Source organism: Balaenoptera acutorostrata, chromosome 2 (genome assembly GCF_949987535.1).
Source record: "Balaenoptera acutorostrata chromosome 2, mBalAcu1.1, whole genome shotgun sequence".
NCBI classification, from domain to species: domain Eukaryota; kingdom Metazoa; phylum Chordata; class Mammalia; order Artiodactyla; family Balaenopteridae; genus Balaenoptera; species Balaenoptera acutorostrata.
Genome location: NC_080065.1, coordinates 63,182,533 through 63,202,996, shown reverse-complemented (window position 1 = coordinate 63,202,996; position 20,464 = coordinate 63,182,533).

The window sequence follows — 20,464 nt, the reverse complement described above, 5'->3', positions numbered from 1 at the left end:
GTGTCATCAAGTCCATTCTCTACATCTGCATCTTTATTCCTGTCCTGCCCCTAGGTTCTTCAGAACCTTTTTTTTTTTTAGATTCCATATATATGTGTTAGCATATGCTATTTGTTTTTCTCTTTCTGACTTACTTCACTCTGTATGACAGACTCTAGGTCCATCCACCTCACTACAAATAACTCAATTTCGTTTCCTTTTATGGCTGAGTAATATTCCATTGTATATATGTGCCACACCTCCTTTATCCATTCATCTGTTGATGAACACTTAGGTTGCTTCCATGTCCTGGCTATTGTAAATAGAGCTGCAATGAACATTGTGGTACATGAATCTTTTTGAATTATGGTTTTCTCAGGGTATATGCCCAGTAGTGGGATTGCTAGGTCATATGGTAGTTCTATTTTTAGTTTCTTAAGGAACCTCCATACTGTTCTCCATAGTGGCTGTATCAATTTACATTCCCACCAACAGTGCAAGAGGGTTCCCTTTTCTCCACACCCTCTCCAGCATTTATTGTTTGTAGATTTTTTGATGATGGCCATTCTGACTGGTGTGAGGTGATACCTCATTGTAGTTTTGATTTGCATTTCTCTAATGATTAGTGATGTTGAGCATCCTTTCATGTGTTTGTTGGCAATCTGTATACCTTCTTTGGAGAAATGTCTATTTAGGTTTTCTGCCCATTTTTCGATTGGGTTGTCTGTTTTTTTGAAATTGAGCTTCATGAGCTGCTTGTATATTTTGGAGATTAATCCTTTGTCAGTTGCTTCATTTGCAAATATTTTCTCCCATTCTGAGGGTTGTCTTTTCATCTTGTTTATGGTTTCCACTGCTGTGCAAAAGCTTTTAGGTTTCATTAGGTCCCATTCATTTATTTTTGTTTTTATTTCCTTTTCTCTAGGAGGTGGGTCAAAAAAGATCTTGCTGTGATTTATGTCATAGAGTGTTCTGCCTATGTTTTACTCTCAGAGCTTTATAGTGTTTAGCCTTACATTTAGGTCTTTAATCCATTTTGAGTTTACTTTTGTGTATGGTGTTAGGGAGTGTTCTAATTTCATTCTTTTACATGTAGCTGTCCAGTTTTCCCAGCACCACATATTGAAGAGGCTGTCTTTTCTCCACTGTATATTCTTGACTCCTTTATTAAAGATACGGTGACCATATGTATGTGGGTTTATCTCTGGGCTTTCTATCCTGTTCCAATGATCTATATTTCTGCTTTTGTGCCAGTACCATACTGTCTTCATTACTGTAGCTTTATAGTATAGTCTGAAGTCAGGGAGCCTGACTCCTCCAGTTCCGTCTTTTGTTCTCAAGGTTGCTTTGGGTATTCGGGGTGTTTTGTGTTTCCATACAAATTGTGAAATTTTTTGTTCTAGTTCTGTGAAAAATGCCATTGGTACTTTGATAGGGATTGCATTGAATCTGTAGATTGCTTTGGGTAGTATAGTCATTTTCACAATGTTGATTCTTCCAATCCAAGAACATGTTATATCTCTCCATCTGTTGGTATCATCTTTAATTTCTTTCATCAGTGTCTTATAGTTTTCTGCATACAGGTCTTTTGTCTCCTTAGGTAGGTTTATTCCTAGGTATTTTATTCTTTTTGTTGCAATGGTAAATGGGAGTGTTTCCTTAATTTCTCTTTCAGATTTTTCATCATTGGTGTATAGGAATGCAATAGATTTCTGTGCATTAATTTTGTATCCTGTTACTTTACCAAATTCATTGATTAGCTCTAGTAGTTTTCTGGTAGCGTCTTCAGGATTCTCTATGTATAGTATCATGTCATCTGCAAACAGTGACAGTTTTACTTCTTTTCCGATTTGGATTCTTTTATTTCTTTTTCTTCTCTAATTGCTGTGCCTAAAACTTCCAAAACTATTTTGAATAATAGTGGTGAGAGTGGGCAACCTTGTCTTGTTCCTGATCTTAGAGGAAATGGTTTCAGTTTTTCACCATTGAGAACAATGTTGGCTGTGGGTTTGTCATATATGGCCATTATTATCTTAGGTAAGATCCCTCTATGCCTACTTTGTGGTGGGTTTTTATCATAAATGGGTGTTCAATTTCGTCAAAACCTTCTTCTGCATCTATTGAGATGATCATATGGTTTTTCTCCTTCAATTTGTTAATATGGTGTATCACATTGATTGATTTGCATATATTGAAGAATCCTTGCATTCCTAGGATAAATCCCACTTGATCATGGTGTATGATCCTTTTAATGTGCTACTGGATTCTGTTTGCTAGTATTTTGTTGAGGATTTTTGCATCTATGTTCATCAGTGACATTGGCTTGTAGTTTTCTTTTTTTGTGACATATTTTTCTGGTTTTAGTATCAGGGTGATGGTGGCCTCGTAGAATGAGTTTGGGAGTGTTCCTCCCTCTGCTGTATTTTGGAAGAGTTTGAGAAGGATAGGTGTTACCTCTTCACCAAATGTTTGATAGGATTCACCTGTGAATCCATCTGGTCCTGGGCTTTTGTTTGTTGGAAGATTTTTAATCACAGTTTCAATTTCAGTGCTTGTGATTGGTCTGTTTATATTTTCTATTTCTTCCTGGTTCAGTTTTGGAAGGTTGTGCTTTTCTAAGAATTTGTCCATTTCTTCCAGGTTGTCCATTTTATTGGCATATATTTGCTTGTAGTAGTCTCCCATGATCCTTCGTATTTCTGCAGTGTCAGTTGTTACTTCTCTTTTTTCATTTCTAATTCTGTTGATTTGAGTCTTTTCCCTTTTTTTCTTGATGAGTCTGGCTAATGGTTTTTCAATTTCGTTTATCTTCTCAAAGAAACAGCTTTTAGTTTTATTGATCTTTGCCATCATTTCCTTCATTTCTTTTTCAATTATTTCTGATCTGATCTTTGTGATTTCTTTCCTTCTGCTAACTTTGGGTTTTATTTGTTCTCTCTCTAATTGCTTTAGGTGTAAGTTTATGTTGTTTATTTGAGATTTTCTTGTTTCTTGAGGTAAGACTGTATTGCTATAAACTTCCCTCTTAGAACTGCTTTTGCTGCATGCCATAGGTTTTGGGTCATCGTGTTTTCATTGTCATTTGTTTCTAGGTATTTTCTGATTTCCGCTTTGATTTCTTCAGTGATCTCTTGGTATTTTAGTCATGTATTGTTTAGCCTCCATGTGTTTGTATTTTTTACAGATTTTTTTCCTGTAATTGATATCAAGTCTCATAGTGTTGTGGTCAGAAAAGATACTTGATATGATTTCAGTTTTCTTAAATTTACCATGGCTTGATTTGTGACCCAAGATATGGTCTATCCTGGAGAATGTTCCATGAGCACTTGAGAAGAAATTGTATTCTGTTGTTTTTGGATGGAATGTCCTATAAATATCAATTAAGTCCATCTTGCTTAATGTGTCATTTAAAGCTTGTGTTTCCTTATTTATTTCCATTTTGGATGATCTGTCCATTGGTGAAAGTGGGCTGTTAAAGTCCCCTACTATGACTGTGTTACTGTTGATTTCCCCTTTTATGCCTGTTAGCATTTGCCTTATGTATTAAGGTGCTCCTATGTTGGGTGCATAAATATTTACGATTGTTATATCTTCTTCTTGGATTGATCCCTTGATCATTATGTAGTGTCCTTCTTTGTCTCTTGTAATAGTCTTTATTTTAAAGTCTATTTTGTCTGATATGAGAATTGCTACTCCAGCTTTCTTTTGATTTCCATTTGCATGGATTATCTTTTTCCATCCCCTCACTTTCAGTCCTTATGTGTCCCTAGGTCTGAAGTGGGTCTCCTGTAGCCAGCATATATACGGGTCCTATTTTTGTATCCATTCAGCCAGTCTACGTCTTTTGGTTGGAGCATTTAATCCATTTACATTTAAGGTAATTATAGATATGTATGTTCCTATTACCATTTTCTTAATTGTTTTGGGTTTGTTATTGTCAGTCTTTCCCTTCTCTTGTGTTTCCTGCCTAGAGAAGTTCCTTTAGCATTTGTTGTAAAGCTGATTTGCTGGTGCTGAATTCTCTTAGCTTTTGCTTGTCTGTAAAGGCTTTAATTTCTCTGTTGAATCTCAGTGAGATCCTTGCTGGGTAGAGTAATCTCAGTTGTAGTTTTTTCCCTTTCATCACTTTAAATATGTCCTGCCACTCCCTTCTGGCTTGCAGGGTTTCTGCTGAAAGATTAGCAGTTAACCTTATGGGGATTCCCTTGTATGTTATTTGTTGCTTTTCCCTTGCTGCTTTTAATACTTTTTCTTTGTATTTAATTTTTGATAGTTAGATTAATATGTGTCTTGGAGTGTTTCTCCTTGGATTTATCCTTTATGGGACTCTCTGTGCTTCCTGGACTTGATTGACTATTTCCTTTCTCATATTAGGGAAGCTTTCAACTATAATCTCTCCAAATATTTTCTCAGTCCCTTTCTTTTTCTTTTCTTGTGGGACTCCTATAATTCGAATGTTGGTGTGTTTAATGTTGTCCCAGATGTCTCTGAGACTGTCCTCAATTCTTTTCATTCTTTTTTCTTTATTCTGCTCTGCAGTAGTTATTTCCACTATTTTATCTTCCAGGTCACTTATCCATTCCTCTGCCTCAGTTATTCTGCTATTGATTCCTTCTAGAGAATTTTTAATTTCATTTATTGTGTTGTTCATCATTGTTTGTTTGCTCTTTAGTTCTTCTAGGTCCTTGTTAAATGTTTCTTTTATTTTCTCCATTTGATTTCCAAGATCTTGGATCATCTTTGCTTTCATTACTCTGAATTCTTTTTCAAGGACTGCCTATTTCCTCTTCATTTGTTTGGTCTGTTGGGTTTTTACTTTGCTTCTTCATCTGCTGCGTATTTCTCTGTCTTCTCATTTTGCTTAACTTACTGTGTTTGGGGTCTCCTTTTCACAGGCTGCAAGTTTGTAGTTCCCATTGTTTTTGGTGTCTGCCCCCAGTGGGTAAGGTTGGTTCAGTGGGTTGTGTAGGCTTCCTGGTGGGGGGGACAGGTGCCTGTTTCCTGGTGGATGAAGCTGGATCTTGTCTTTCTGGTGGGCAGGACCCCATCCAGTGGTGTGTTTTGGGGGTGTCTGTGAACTTATTATGATTTTAGGCAGCCTCTCTGCTAATGGGTGGGGTTGTGTTCCTATCTTCCTAGTGTTTTGGCATGGGGTGGCCAGCACTGCAGCTTGCTGGTCATTTAGTGGAGCTGGGTCTTAGTGTTGAGATGGAGATCTCTGGGAGAGCTCTCGCCTATTGATATTATGTGGGGCCGGGAGGTCTCTGGTGGACCAGTGTCCTGAACTTGGCTCTCCCACCTCAGAGCCTCAGGCCTGACACCCAGCCAGAGCACCAAGACCCTGTCAGCCACATGGCTCAGAACAAAAGTGAGAAAAAAAAGAAAGAAGAAATAAAATAAAATAAAGTTATTAAAATAAAAAAATAAAAAATATTATTAAAATAAAATAAAAAACATAATAAAAAAGAGAGAAACCAAGCCAATAAACAAATCCACCAATGATAACAAGTGCTAAAAACTATAGGAAGGTAAACATAAAATCAGAAACTAGTCAGTCGCATACAGCAAACCCCAAGTCTACAGTTGCTCCCAAAGTCCACCGCCTCAATTTTGGGATGATTCGTTGTCTATTCAGGTATCCCACAAATGCAGGGTACATCACGTTGAGTGTGGAGATTTAACCCGCTGCTCCTGAGGCTGCTGGGAGAGATTTCCCTTTCTCTTCTTTGTTCGTACAGCTCCTGGGGTTCAGCTTTGGATTTGGACCCGCCTCTGCATGTAGGTCGCCTGAGGGCATCTGTTATTTGCTCAGACAGGACGGGGTTAAAGCAGCGGCTGATTAGGGGGATCTGGCTCACTCAGGCCAGGGGGTGGGAGGGGTACGGAATGCGGGGCGCGCCTGAGGTGGCAGAAGCCGGTGTGACATTGCAACAGCCTGAGGCGTTCTGTGCATTCTCCCGGGGAGGTTGCCCCTGGATCACGGGACCCTGGCAGTGGCGGGCTGCACAGGCTCCTGGGAGGGGAGGTGTGGATAGTGACCTGTGCTCGCACACAGGCTTCTTGGTGGCTGCAGCAGCAGCCTTAGTGTCTCATGCCCGTTTCTGGTGTCTGCGCTGATAGCCGTGGCTCACACCCTCTCCACCAGTGAAGGGGCTTCCTAGTGTGTGGAAACATTTCCTCCTTCACAGCTCCCTCTCTGAGGTGCAGGTCCCGTCTCTATTCTTTTGTCTCTGTTTTTTCTTTTCTCTTTTGCCCTACCCAGGTACGTGGGGAGTTTCTTGCCTTTTGGGAAGTCTGAGGTCTTCTGCCAGCATTCAGTAGGTGTTCTGTAGGAGTTGTTCCACATGTAGATGTATTTTTGATGTATTTGTGGGGAGGAAGGTGATCTCCACGTCTTACTCCTCTGTCATCTTGAAGTTCCTCTCTCTCCTGGCTTTCTTTTTTAAATTTCTAATCCACCATACATTGGTACTTTGTTGGCGTGGCTTTCCCTTCAGAAACGCCTCCCTTGGCCTCAGCGGCCAGCCTGCACCTGGGCTTCCGGAGCCTCTCTGCTTATTTATTAAGACCCAAATCAAATGCCACCTCCTCCCTGAAGCCTTCCACAAAGCCCCTTTAGAATTCCACAAAGCCCCTTTAGAATTCACTGTTTTCTCATTTCCTTCTAGTGAACTTTGTTTGTATCTTTATTTTAGCTTTTCTAAAGTGAGATAACATGGCTACAGTGGCGTGTGGCCTTCAAATTATAAAGATCAAAGTTGCTTAATTTCTCTGAGCCCAAATTTTCTTATTTTTCCAGTTACAGGATTGGGTTATTTTGATGATTAGGAGCACCTATAACACACCTGGAATAGAGAAGCAATCAAAAGAAGACATATGATTCTCCCTCACCCCGCTCTGTTTTTTTCAGGTAATGTGCATCACCTTCTAATATAACTCTCATATATTAGGTTTATTATTTAGTATCTGTCACTCCCCACTAGAGCATAAGCTCTACACACTTATTTGTTTTGTTCACAGATGACTTCCAAATGCCTAGAACAGTGCCTGCAACATTGTAGGTGCTCCAAAAATATTTGGGATATGAAAGAATGAATTCCTTCTCACCCCTCCTGCTGTCCCACCAAGAAAGCCTGCTAGATTTATTAACATCACTAGCTTGAAGCTTTTTGAGGGCAGGACGCCTCCTCAATGCAGCTTCCTTTAGCTCCCACAGAGCATGGCCTAGTGCCTTGCAAATAGGAGGCTATTGAGAAGTCAACAGCAAGTTACCTTGCTATTAACACTCATACGTAAGAGCAACATAAAATAGATTTAAACAATGAAGTTGAGAGCAACAAAACCTTGGCATTAGCAGCGTAAAAGAGCATTAATACATTAGTCCAAAAGTAGCACCCTGGGGCACAGTGGATGAACGTATGTGTTGTTTGGCTTAAGACTGCAGTTAAGCCTCTCAATACATATCAGTATAGAAATGTGAGAGAAAAGAAAAGAAATCAGAGCCAAAAGAGAGAACTGCCTGGTGTTATTAAATGAAACTTGTTTTTCTACTTTTTAAAAAAAAATTTATACTATAGAAGAAGGAATAGTCTGCATGTATATATAAAGAAATGAAACAAAATGTTTGGACAAAGCACTGGAAACAATAAAAATAAATAATTAAAGTGACTATACTCTGTGTTTTTTGGCTTACACTAAATGAAGATTTGCGGTGTAATAAATCTAATGCAGTTTCACTTAGAAAATGAAACATGCATTGGCTCATGTACAGGAGTGGTGTGGGGTTTGGGGATTGTTACTAAGCAATAAGTATATTTTTAAAAATATTTATTTATGTATGTATTTATTTTGGCTGCACCGGGTCTTAGTTGCAGCATGTGGGATCTTTAGCTGCGGCATGAAAACTCTTAGCTGTGGCATGTGGACTCTAGTTGTGGCATGCATGCGGAATCTAGTTCCCCGACCAGGGATCGAACTCGGGCCCCCTGCATTGATAGCATGGAGTCTTATCCACTGGACCACCAGGGAAGTCCCAGCAATAAGTACATTTTGAGCTCTCATAAATTCTAGGAGAAGTAGAAGGTATAGTGGCTAATCACCTGGGCTTTGAAATCCTGTAGCCTGAACTTGAACTTGGGTTTCACTACTTGCTACCTGTGAGTGCCTTATGTCAACTTACCTAAGCTCCATGACAGCTGAATTTCTCTAGAGCAAGTGATGGGAGAGAAAGACGAAAGCTGCAGTCTTTTATGTCTTATTCTCAGAAGGTCATGCAGACCAATCCTAGTTCAAAAAGACTACACAAGAGTATGAATACCAGGAGCTGGGGATGACTGGGGACCATCATGAAAACTGCTTACCTCCAAGATGAGTAACAGCTGGGGTTCGGCAGGCATCTCTGTCTCTCCAAATGTGATTTCCACGTAGCTAGCTTGGGCTTCCTTATCACATGGCCATCTCAAGGTGATCTGGTTTCTAACAAGGTAATCTGCCTTACCCAGAGTGAGCATTCTATGGCTAAATATGGACACTTCCAGTCTTCCTAAGGCGTGGGCTCAGAAATACTGGAAACTATATCTGACTTCATCTTATTGTTCAAAGCAGTCACAGAGTCTTCCCAGTTTCAAGGGTAGGAAAACCCTTTTGCAAGAAAGGATGTTGGATCAGAGAGGTCAATCACAGCTATTGTTGGAAACACAATCCTCCACGTGTGGTAAAGGAGAGTGGCACTGGTTCTTTGGAAGAGGTTAATACTAAGCTAGGTTTTGACACAAATTGAAACCTGGAATTGGAGAGAGGAGGTCCAATGCCAAAAGCTGTTCAGAGGCTTAACGTACTGTAGCTGTAATGACAGGAGCAGAGCCATGAGGTCGGAAAGTGTGAGTCACTTGTGAGGATGTATGGAAATTTACTTGGCAGAAACAGGAAAGTCACATCAGGGACAGACAAGAGATAGGGATGAAGACAACTTCCAAAGGCCCTGAATGATAAACTGAGAAGCCAGACTTAGAAGGAAACTGTATAGATTTTGGAGGAAATTGTGCCCTAGAAATACTTCTGTAGTAAGAACTTTGAAATTTATGAAACATTTACCATGTGCCACGCACTTGGCTAAGTATTTACAAACATTGGTTCACCTCATTCTTATACTAAGCCTACAGGGTGAGTACATCTTCTTCATTTTTCAGATGAGGAAATTGAAGCTTAGGGAGTTTGAGTAACTTGCCAAAGCTTACAAAGCTAGTTAAGTGGCAGATCTGGGTTTCTAACCCAGGTCTGTTTGAAACCCCACCCTCTCAACTGACTTATTTGTTGTCATAAAGTCCCAAGAGAAAGAAATCTTTCAGGTGTTATTAAGAAGAGGCATCTGAATGAGGTAGACCCAAGGGACTGCCTTGTAGTCAAGATGGTCATTACATCCAGAGTAACCAACCACATGAGCAGCACCACGGACAGAACCAGGTGCAGCTGTGAGTGGGTGGGCTGCACTCCATACAAGGCGTGGCTCATCACTCCAGGGTCACAAGGTGGGACGCTGGAGCCTGTGGAAACATGGGCTGAGGGAGCTGGTAGAGGAGCTGCCCTGGGTGCAAAGGCAGAGCAGGGGAAGTCTTCTACAATAGATTTGAGAGGAATTCCCATAGAGGAGGACCCTAGACCCTCCTCTATCTGTGAGTGTTGTTTCCTTCGACTAATGGTGCAGCTTTAGGAAGACCTTGTATAGAACAATGAGGTAGGACAAGATCCCCCACCAGAGAGCCAGGTCAACTGCCTAGATGTCTTGAGCTTGCTTTCAGGGTTTCCACAATCCTCTTATCTGGGTCTTTCTTTTCTTCTCTAGGGTGAATTCTACCAGTGCTCTGTGCACCCTTTGGACTGAGGGGTGACCCAGGAAGCTACAGTTCGTTTAGCTGGCTAAGGAGGCATAAAAGGAGCTTGAACATGCAGACTAGGATGTCCACACACATGTGAATGAACCCTTCACAAGGAAGGATAAAGCTGGAGGTAGGAAGAGAAGGGGGTCTGACTGGGGACTTGGGCAAAACTCACAGAACTTGAGGTTCTAAAATTGAACCTGATTTTCCAGAACCTGGTCTGATATTCTGAAGGTATATTTATGAAGGTAGGAAGATGGAGTATATTTTATCCATCTTTGGTTAGTTTATCTATAACTTTGAATTTTGGGATATACAGAATATAGGACTCTATTTGTCTTCTCACCCAAGCCCCAGAGGAATGGGCCTGTGAATCCTGGCACAAGGTTAAAGGAGCTGTTTAGTAGACATGCCCTCTCCCCTCTGCTCCTCCCAGCCAGCTCCAATCACTGGTCACTCTGCCCAACAGCACGCCATACTCCAGTTCCCCAGGCTTGACGGTGGCAGTTCTTGCCCATGCTCCTTAAGATGAGTAGAAAGTTGCCTACTTTGGAAAGCTATGCTGTCACAACTTACCTGCTTCCTGAAGCAGATGATTTTTAACTGTGCTGTATCCCTAGTTTCTCAGTTTGAAAACAGGACCAAAAGAGTAGCGTTCAGAATCCCTGCAACCTTCAAGGTAGCTGGCATTACAAGGTTACAGAGGTGTGAATGAGGGCTCAGCTGTTCTCACCACACCACTCCTACACCATCAGCTTTCTAGAGGCTGAGGGAAATTTGGCTTCCACACTTAGTGTGTGCACATGTTCATATTTAGCCCACTTGCTTCAAAAGGCACGTCCAGGATTTAAAATGTTACCTCCCGATCACATCATTCTTTCTCCCCAGGGCTTCTTTCTTTGTGCCAACTCCCTTATACCAGCCTACAAATGCAATTCAAAAAAGTCTTTACAGGACTTAATATTGTACCTCTATTCAAGTGAATATTTTAATTTGGTACCACTTCTGTGTCTTCTACTTGATGATATCAAAGGTATTTTCTGTTGTATTATTCAGTTTCCTTTGAAGAAAAACCCATGCAATAAGTTCCTCTTACAATTCAGTGCCAGGAAACAATTTTACTGGAAGAGCTGCAATGATTCATTGAAAGAGGTAACAACTGAACTTTTAAAACGCTCTTTTTCCTTTTTGGCATTGGCTGCTAAGAATCTCAGAGTTAAATTTAATACTCATAGTTATTATCTGATTCTAGTTTCCTGACTCAGTTATCTCCTGTGTTCCTTAGTCGATATAATACTAGTCTCACTTATTTCACCTTTATTTTTTAACTATTCTGTTGTATGTGTTTTACTGTTAAAAGTTAAAGTTAAAAGAGTTAATCCTTTTTTTTAGAAGCAGGTAGATGTATACATCTTGCTATAAATAAATAAACATAAGTATATGCATACTTATTTTAATACACTACCCTTTGTATAAAAAATGCTATTACTATTACTAACTCTTAAGAGAACATGTAGCTTGAATTTTGGTAGCAATGAGTTGAACAGTGACACCTGTTTTCTGTTTCCTTTAAGTTATAAAAGTCTGCAGAAGAATGGGCATACATCCACATGACCTAGCAGAGGTACTGGCTATAGTTCTAACCACTGACATGATCCCCCATAAATAGTTACCCCTTAGTTTCTTATCAATACAAGGAAGGTGTTGGACCAGTTAAGATCCCTTCTGGTTTCAATGTTTTCTATTCCATGCCCTGAAACTTGACCAACTAGAGGTAATAAACTGCATGCAAATGAGATGACCTCTGGTTTTCCAGTTTGGTCATCTGCCATGCTCCTGGAGGGTCAGCCTTCCCAGGGAGGAGACATGAGCTGTGTCTCCAGAATTGGGACAGCAAGAGTTCAGGACCTGAGTCATGTCACAGGCATCAACCTGTCATCATTGTTGAGGGCTAATCAGGAAGCAAAGGATAGGACAGGAGCCCGTGCTGACCAAGCTTGGGTAGTAGACTTGGGGCCAGAGCTGTCCCATTTCTTTCTCCAGGGTGTGGCCATATCTTCTGCTGACCTGAATGCCTAGCCCTGTGTAAAGCAGTTGCTTAAAAAAATAGCCAATATCACTATAGAAACACTAAAATGAGAGCTCTTGAGAAATGAAGCTTTGTATAGTATCTTGTGCTGCCTGGAAAAGAGGAAACCTAATTGAAGTTTCTCATGTACTTATCTGAGCATTTACAAAGCAAAGCTGCATATTGACTCGATCGTGTGATTCTTCTGAGCTGTTACAGAGTTCTTCATTAATACAGAGGGAAGGTGACAGATGTAGTCTGAGCTGCCTTGCAGAAAGCTTTAATCTTCTCAGAGATATTTCACAAGTTATTCAAGAATTATGCAAAACATAAAAGGCTTTAATTCCCATCTTACTTTTGTGCCATCAGTTCAGGGTATATTGAGATTATTTTCCCTTTGTATCCTGAGAGAGTTTCAACTGCTCTGTAGGATTCATATTTTCAGTGAATGATGTGAGTGACCAGTAATGTGATAACGTTTCCACATTGTTATCACTTACTACGTACCTGGAGCTTTATGTGCCTTATTTATCATTTATATGACAACTCTGCAATATAGATATTATTACCATCACACAACCCTCATTGTGCAGATTTTTAAACTGAGGCCTATAAAAGGTAAGTGGCAAGCTCAAAGCCACATGACAGGTAAGTGCTAGATCTGGGATTCTGGCCAAGATCTGCCTGGTTCCAAAACCCATGCTATTTCCACTTTGGAGCACTTTCTCCCAACCCTCAATCCTGCTACTTCCAGCCTAAGAAAGAAACTTTCATTCATTCATTCATTCATTCAAATATCTGGTTTGCACAATTAGTATACCAGGTCTTGTATACAGTGCAAGAAGAGGAATAAATAATAAGATATAGTCCCTACCCCTAGAGAAGTCACATTATTTTCTTCCATGTAATAGTTAGTCAATAATAATAAAATAGCTGTTCTTTGAATATTTAAATTTCATTATATTACTTAATAATATGTATTTATATTCCATCTCATCCCAAAGGAAAGATTTTAGGAGGTTCCTTTCAAAAACAGAAGCAAATATATTTACAGACTTCCGTTTCACTAGATTTGCTTTGGGTGTTATGAACTGACGAATAAACTACCTTTTATCTTACTCAGACTGGGCTATGAGGATACAGTCCATATAATATAATATCTCAGGAAATTCAGGGAAGCAAGTCAGCTTTTGGGAGGCTGAAAACCAAATAGTTGGGAAAGGCTCTGGGTAAGTTGCTAAAATTTTGAAGTCCTCTTATACCTACCAAAAAGAACACTACAGTAGCTGAATTAAGCAGTAGATGTAATTAATAATATAATTTCAAATGTCAACTCATTAATTCAAGCTGATTGTTGTAGAATGTCACTTTGACCATTAACAAATGGGCCTCCTGTTGCAGTGTGACCTAGGTAATAATAGAGATCTTGAATATATTAACACCTCAGGCTGTCTTTTATGAGGCAGGCAATTTTGGAGTACAATTGCTATTTGATCAGTAGATGCTTGGAGAGGATTCAGCATCTTGAAAGACAAGTGCAATTTCATACCTACTGAAAATGCAATTCACTTGATGATACTGTCCAACTGCAGTCAGGTAACTGGGCCTGGGAGTAGCCCTTGGCAGGCACGGGAGAGATCAAGGTGACAGTGGCAGTCGGGGAGAAGGCAGGGCCTGCCTGCTGTTTCAGAGCCAGCCAGCATTATTGGGGTGTCAGCCCAGACAAAGGGGTTGGTGACATGGGAAGTGGGTGCCATTATTAGCAGAGTTGGAGATGGAGTTTCTCTGAGTCCAGATTGTGTGGAAAGCACTGGCATCAAGTGTACACCTAGCTGTGATGAGAAGGCAAAGTACCCAGTGACTGCAACAGAGCCCCAGGAGGCAGGGACCAAAAGATGGTCAATTTAATGGGGAAGTTATTGGAAGAGTTTGATGCAATTCGTTCATCAGATGGTGTCTCAGACAGGAGCACCATTTGGCCAGAAACAGCCAGGTCAAAAGACCACACCTGCAATTTTTAAAATTCAACAAATCATTTCCAAAATATTAGAATGATTTGATGAATAATTTGCACAATTTATTTGGCTTGGTGAGCAGTTGTATGCTACATCATTTAATTGATTTAGAGAATAGAAAAAAATTTTTAAATATTGGATTCATATATTAATTTATGTTACCATGCTTATTGTTAAGTATTTTGAATATCACTCATGGAAAGGCCTCATACTGGAGCCAGCAAAAGGACCAGTGGCTGTCTTCACTCCAGAAGGAGGCATACTTCTAAGCGAGATTGCCCTAAGAGAGTCAATCAGAAGAGGGCTGCCGACCACACACAGGGTGCCTCCCAGAACTGTGCAAAGTGATGGCTCTGAGCCAGATATATATTGAGAATGCATCCTTAATTTGATTAGGTAAAAGCTGGTCTTCTTCTATAGATATGTACCTATTTAGTAAGAAGTTATTTCAAGATGAGTCATTTCTATATTCAATAGATCATACATATAAACACAATAAATGACCAAACAACTAAAAAATGCATCCTTTCTTAATGCATATGACATCATTATTAGAGCAAATGGATCCCTTTCATTGTTAAGGTGATAATTCATAGATGGCAACTACCTCTTTGAATCCTTGAGCCATTAATTCTAGAATGCTCTGTGACCAGTGAGTCTGTGAAGTGCTCCAAGGCTCGTTTCTTCTCCAAAAGTTCTTGGGTGTGTGAGCAAACAATTCCTACTCCTTAGATAAATAAGGTGGAATTTTTTTAAAAGGAATTTTACAGGAATAAAGGAAACCAAGCCTCTGAGCAAAGCAATCTGTCTTGCTGGAAAATTATTAAACCAAACCAAAACATATAGACATTCTTTCCTAAATAGGGTCCCTTGACAGTAGCCTATGTTAAGAAATAAAGTATTTTTTGGTTATACAGAATTTACTGAGATTTTTAAAAGAAATAGGTAATCATTAAAATCTTTACCTTTGAAGTGATTTTCCTGTCCCTACAACCCTATGAAATAATCACCATAGAAACCGGGTTTGAGGTTGCCTGGATGGAAATCTGACTCTGGAACTGAACGGCTCTGTTCAATCAAGTTCTGAAAAGAAGTGACTGATGCAGACTGAACCCACTTCAAGAACCTGCTCTGATTACAGACCCTGGTTGATGGTTCTCCCCAGACCTCTTGTTAAAAGGTGCCAGATTGAATTCTAAGCTGACATTCTAATTTTTATCCCAAAGCAAACATCACGTGGTGAAAGGCATTATAATGGACAGTTGCAGGTTAAGCTGAATATTTTTAAAGTAAATTCTTCTTGGACCTGTGAAGGAGCCAAATATTTGTTTACCTGCCCTTGAAACTACATATGCTTATTGAGTAGGGTAGATAGAAATGGCTAGAGACTTTGTAATCGGTGTAAGGGAAATAGTGGGGGTTTTTCCTCTAATAAATGCTGTTTAACATTGTAGTCAGACTTAGAGCTTTCTCAGATTCTGGTTGAGAAATCACCGTGATGCTTGTTAAAATAAAAATTCCTGTGCCCCACCTCACATATATTGAATGATTGTCTGGGAGTGGAGTTGGAGAATCTGCATTTTAATGAGATCAGAGTAGTTATTAAGAACAGTGAGATTTGAGAATATCTGTTCTTTAAGACAGGGACTGATGAAATTCATTCATTCATGCTATTCATTTATTCACTTGTTCGCTCCATTGCCATTTATTGAGTGCATTCTCCTGAGTACTGGGAATATAGAAATAAATAGAATACAGTTTATGTTCTCCAGTAGGTTAAGGTCTAGAATTAATTTGCACCTGTGCTTTTTAAGCTGAAAGCAATATTGCCCCCCCAGGGAACATTTGGCAATTCGTGGAAACATTTTTCCTTGTCATGACTGGTGGGTAGGGGCATCTAGTGGGTAGAGGCCAGGAAGCTGCTATAAACCCTACGGTGCACAGTTCTCTCCCTGGCAGAAACAAAAATGGTCCACCCCAAAATGTCAGTAGTGCTGAGGTTGAGAAACCATGATTTTCACTGTACTGATTCATTCAACAAGGCCGAGCACCAGAATTACCTAGAAGCTTTGCAAATACTTACATCCTCCAAATAACTGTCTGACAAATGTGCATCTATACTTAAAAGTTGAGCTGGAACATGAATCTGTGGGCTGTGATCATTAGATGTTAGAGTTAAACAAATCTTGCTTTACAATGTGAACAACATCTGCGCCATAAAAAGTCCCCAGTGACATGCTATGGTTACTCTACCTACACGATTTTATAAATAAAGACATATTGCCAAACTAGTTTTGGATTATCTCTACATTCTCAATTAACCAACAGTCAGATGTTATTGTTTAATAAACAACTTACCATCCTTAAAAAAATACTGTGAACTTCCACTTCCAATCAAGATGCATTTACAACAGGGATTGGATTTACCTTCCCATCTGAAACAATGACCACAACAAAACACCCAGACCAAGTATATGGGAAAAACAGTTTTGAAGATACTGAACATTAGGCAACAAAGGACAGAGATCCTGGGGGAAAATAAAAACAAATGTGATGAGCCCTATGATTGCTTCTAACTTGTAGCCTGGAGAGTTTCTAAGCTGTGATAAAGGGAGGGAAAATGCAGGTGATACCCAGCAGACTTCCTGAATTGAGGAGACATTGCTTAGAGTTCAAGAAGACCAAAGCAGCTACATTTTGCAGGATAGAGTACCAGAGAGGAGAATGCCCCACAGAGAGAGAACTATAGAAATCTGCCCAGGAATCCCCTCAAGGATTTAGCTGAGTACTGATCACCACATGTATATGAGAAAACAAGGGGAGGGGGCTTCCCTGGTGGCGCAGTGGTTGAGAATCTGCCTGCTAATGCAGGGGACACGGGTTCGAGCCCTGGTCTGGGAAGATCCCACATGCTGCGGAGCAACTAGGCCCGTGAGCCACAACTACTGAGCCTGCGCGTCTGGAGCCCGTGCTCCGCAACAAGAGAGGCCGCGATAGTGAGAGGCCCGTGCACCGCGATGAAGAGTGACCCCCACTTGCCACAACTAGAGAAAGCCCATGCACAGCAACGAAGACCCAACACAGCCAAAAATAAATAAATAAATAAATTTAAGAAAACAAGGGGAGGGTTTCTGGGGGGGGGGGGAAAGAACCACCTGGAGGCTGGTGGGTGGGGGGAAAGAACCACCTGAGAGGATTAGAGGTAACAGTACCTGAAGCTCACGCAGGACATGAAACAATGCCTCTTTCCACCGGCCAGAATGGAAAGCCTCATGAGTAGTGGGACACTGGGTAGAGCATATAGAGGAGCTTGCCTCCGTAACAAAGAATAATTAACCCTAGCTGAGCACTGGACCAATCCCACCTAACACATCTTAAAACAAGATGCAAAAGGATCAAACTGTTCCTAAGTAACTTAACTGCATCCCTGAACAAAGTTCAAGAATACTTGCTGACACAGATATGGTAATTAGTAGACAAGATTTGATTCTGCTGAGGCCTACAGAGTTCTGCCTATCTAGAACTAGGTTTTATTTGTTTTTTAGAGGTACAGAACTGATGTTTTGATGTCTCACAGGACGCTTTTTCCCTCGAAACGCCCTAGAAAAAGGCATACTTCTTGATCTTTTATCTGCATTGATAGGAATGTGAATTACTCCTTATCATTGAGGGGACACTATCCAGAGGCCCAGCTTTCTGCAAATGGCCTTGGGTCCAGTTTCATACCTTGAGCAGGCTCAAGTCAACTCTTTGGTACCCATGTATTTGTTAAAACCCTAACCTCAACCACAGACCCAGCTGTCAGGGCAATTGTCCACATGCAACTCCAGGTCCCCAAGGCAACTGTTCACTGCTATAGCTTTGAGGTTTTTCTTCACTTTTCCACCAGAGATTTCTATCTCTTTTGCATTCAGCTGTCTTTAAAATATTTTCTTTGTTATATCTGAGCCAGTATTTCTATGTATTTCCAGTGGAAGGGCACAGTGGCAGAGCTTGTTTTGTCTCATTACTCTTTGTGTACTTGCCTAAGTCCCTCAACTAGACTGTAAGACCCCCAGAAGGCCGGGATCATGTCTTAGACTTTTCAGCATGCAATCTCCTACCTAATAGATCCTCAATAATTATTTTATGGTGAATAGTACTGTTCATTGGCTGGAGGTTGAAAAAAAGTAAATGGAAAAAAATCTTATTTTGTACACTTCACTGCACCTAGCACAGTACCACCTACAGCTTCCTTTTAATAGCACTTGAAGAAATAGTTTTGAAGTTTTAGATCAATAGTTCTCAGCTTTTTCATGCCCAACTCACCTGAGGTACACTATCATTTCCAATTGTATCTGGCCTACCTAATTGTCACTTTGGGTGGAAGTGGATGGGATGCCTTACAAAAGGATGTATCAGAATCCCGGGCGAGATGTGTAGTTTTAAAATTTCTTCTCCACCCACCTCCAACCATCCTGGTTGAAAACTACTGCCTTAGTCATGCAGACAAACTTCTGAGGAGCACTTTTCATCTGAGCTAAAGTTTCCCAATGTTCGTTATTCATTTTGCATCAACACATGTTTGGAATGGTCAGGCATGAACAAGCATTAATGCTTCGACTGGCTTCCCCAAAGCCATACAGAAGCCTAATGGAGTGATACAGCACATATAGGCCATTTGACTTCCATTTTTCTCAACGTGTTATTAAACATGCAAACTCTTGGTCACCATACTGCATTTCTCTGGGTATCCAGTGGCAAGTATGTATTAAACAGTGTTGCAAATCATGCATGTAGAAATTAATAGGCCCAGTATCTCACTACGGAGAATAAAGACTTGGATTTTTTTTTCAAAAACACAGAAGTTTACCGGATGTGATATTTCAGGGAATGTTTTCCTAATACAACCATTCTCTTACAGGGAAGGGATTTCCAATGTGATATGATGCTTAAGGTGTTAGGCAGAGCTTCTAAAAGCCCTGCTTCCTTCTGCCATGGATAAACAGCCCCGCAGTTTGTGAAGAGGCATTATGCCATCTGAACACATTAGTCTCCTGGCTGTCTTGATCAGACTATGTACGCACTTCCTTGCTGAATGTTTCCTGGCGTTATTCCCAGCCAGGAATGCCCCACAGCCATCTGCTCTATCTCTGGTACCCTGTCTATGTGCCAGGGGGATAGAAATATTTCCCCAAGAACTACTTAGGTGTTTGGACTACATTAAAAAAAAAAAGCAATGTAGAAAAATTATGTGCTCAAGGCACGTGGGCGGTTCCTGTGTTATGATATTTTAGTATACTTTGCTTTCCTGCATTTTCAAATTGATTCTACTAATGGTAAACATGCACAGATGGAGTGTGGAGGGATGAAGGAAGAACAGCTGCCTGAAGGCGGTGATGGGTGAGGGGAAAGCCCTGGGTGAGGGGCTGTGTCCTGTCTCTGCTCTACCTTTAACTGAAGGTGCAAACTTGAGCAAGTCACTTCTACCTTTTAGTTTCCTTATATTAAAAAGGAAAGGCTTTCCCACAAGCTTGAACTTATAAAACTGGGAAAAAAATTATAGCACTAAAAAACAAATCAAAAGATAAAGGATTGACTGCAAACAAAAACCCCCCACCAACCAAACCATTTGCAATAGTTACAGAAAAGGGTTAATATCCCTAACAAAGAGCACCTACAAATCGGTGAAAATAAAAAACACAGATAACCCATAAAAATAGTCAAAGGGCATGAGAAGTTTCATGGAACATGAAAAGTAAATGCCCAATAAATAAGTGACAACATGCTCACAAATGGTCAGAAAAATTAAAAATCAAAGCAACATTGGGACACCATGTTTTTATGCACCTGACTAGCAAATAGGAAAGAAAAATAAAGAGGATAGTTACTGTCTGGTGCTGGGGAGAGTGGAGGGACACTTTCCCACACTGTGGTGGGAATGTGGATTCATACGAGCTCTTAGGAGAGTAATTCCACAACGCTTATCTACTTCCCTAGCAATCTCGTTTGTGCCAATCTACCCTACAGAAACAGAAGCAATGTTGTATAAAGATACATGTATGAACATTTTTATTGCAGAGTGGGAGGGGAAAAAAAAGAAAATAACCTGAATCTCCATCAACAGAAAAATGGTTGAATAAATTACTCTATGTCAATGGTTCTCAACTGGGAGTGATTTTGCTCCCCAGGGGACATTGGGCAGTATCTGGAGATATTTTTGATTGTCACAACTGGGGGCTAAGCGCTACTGACATCTAATGGGTAGAGGCCACGGATATCACTAAACATCTTACAATGCACAGGACAGCCACCCAGAAATAAAGAATTATCTGGCCCAAAATATCAATAATGCCAAGACTGAGAAATTTTTATACATGTGTGTATATATATAAGCTGAAGGTGAGCCCCTGAGAAAATATTAAGTTAAAAAGTTACAGAGTAATTTATAATATTCTATTTTCAAAAAATACTAGGAAACCACTCCAAACACACACACACACATGTGAATGAGCATGGTATAAAATATGGAAGTATTTTTACCGAAC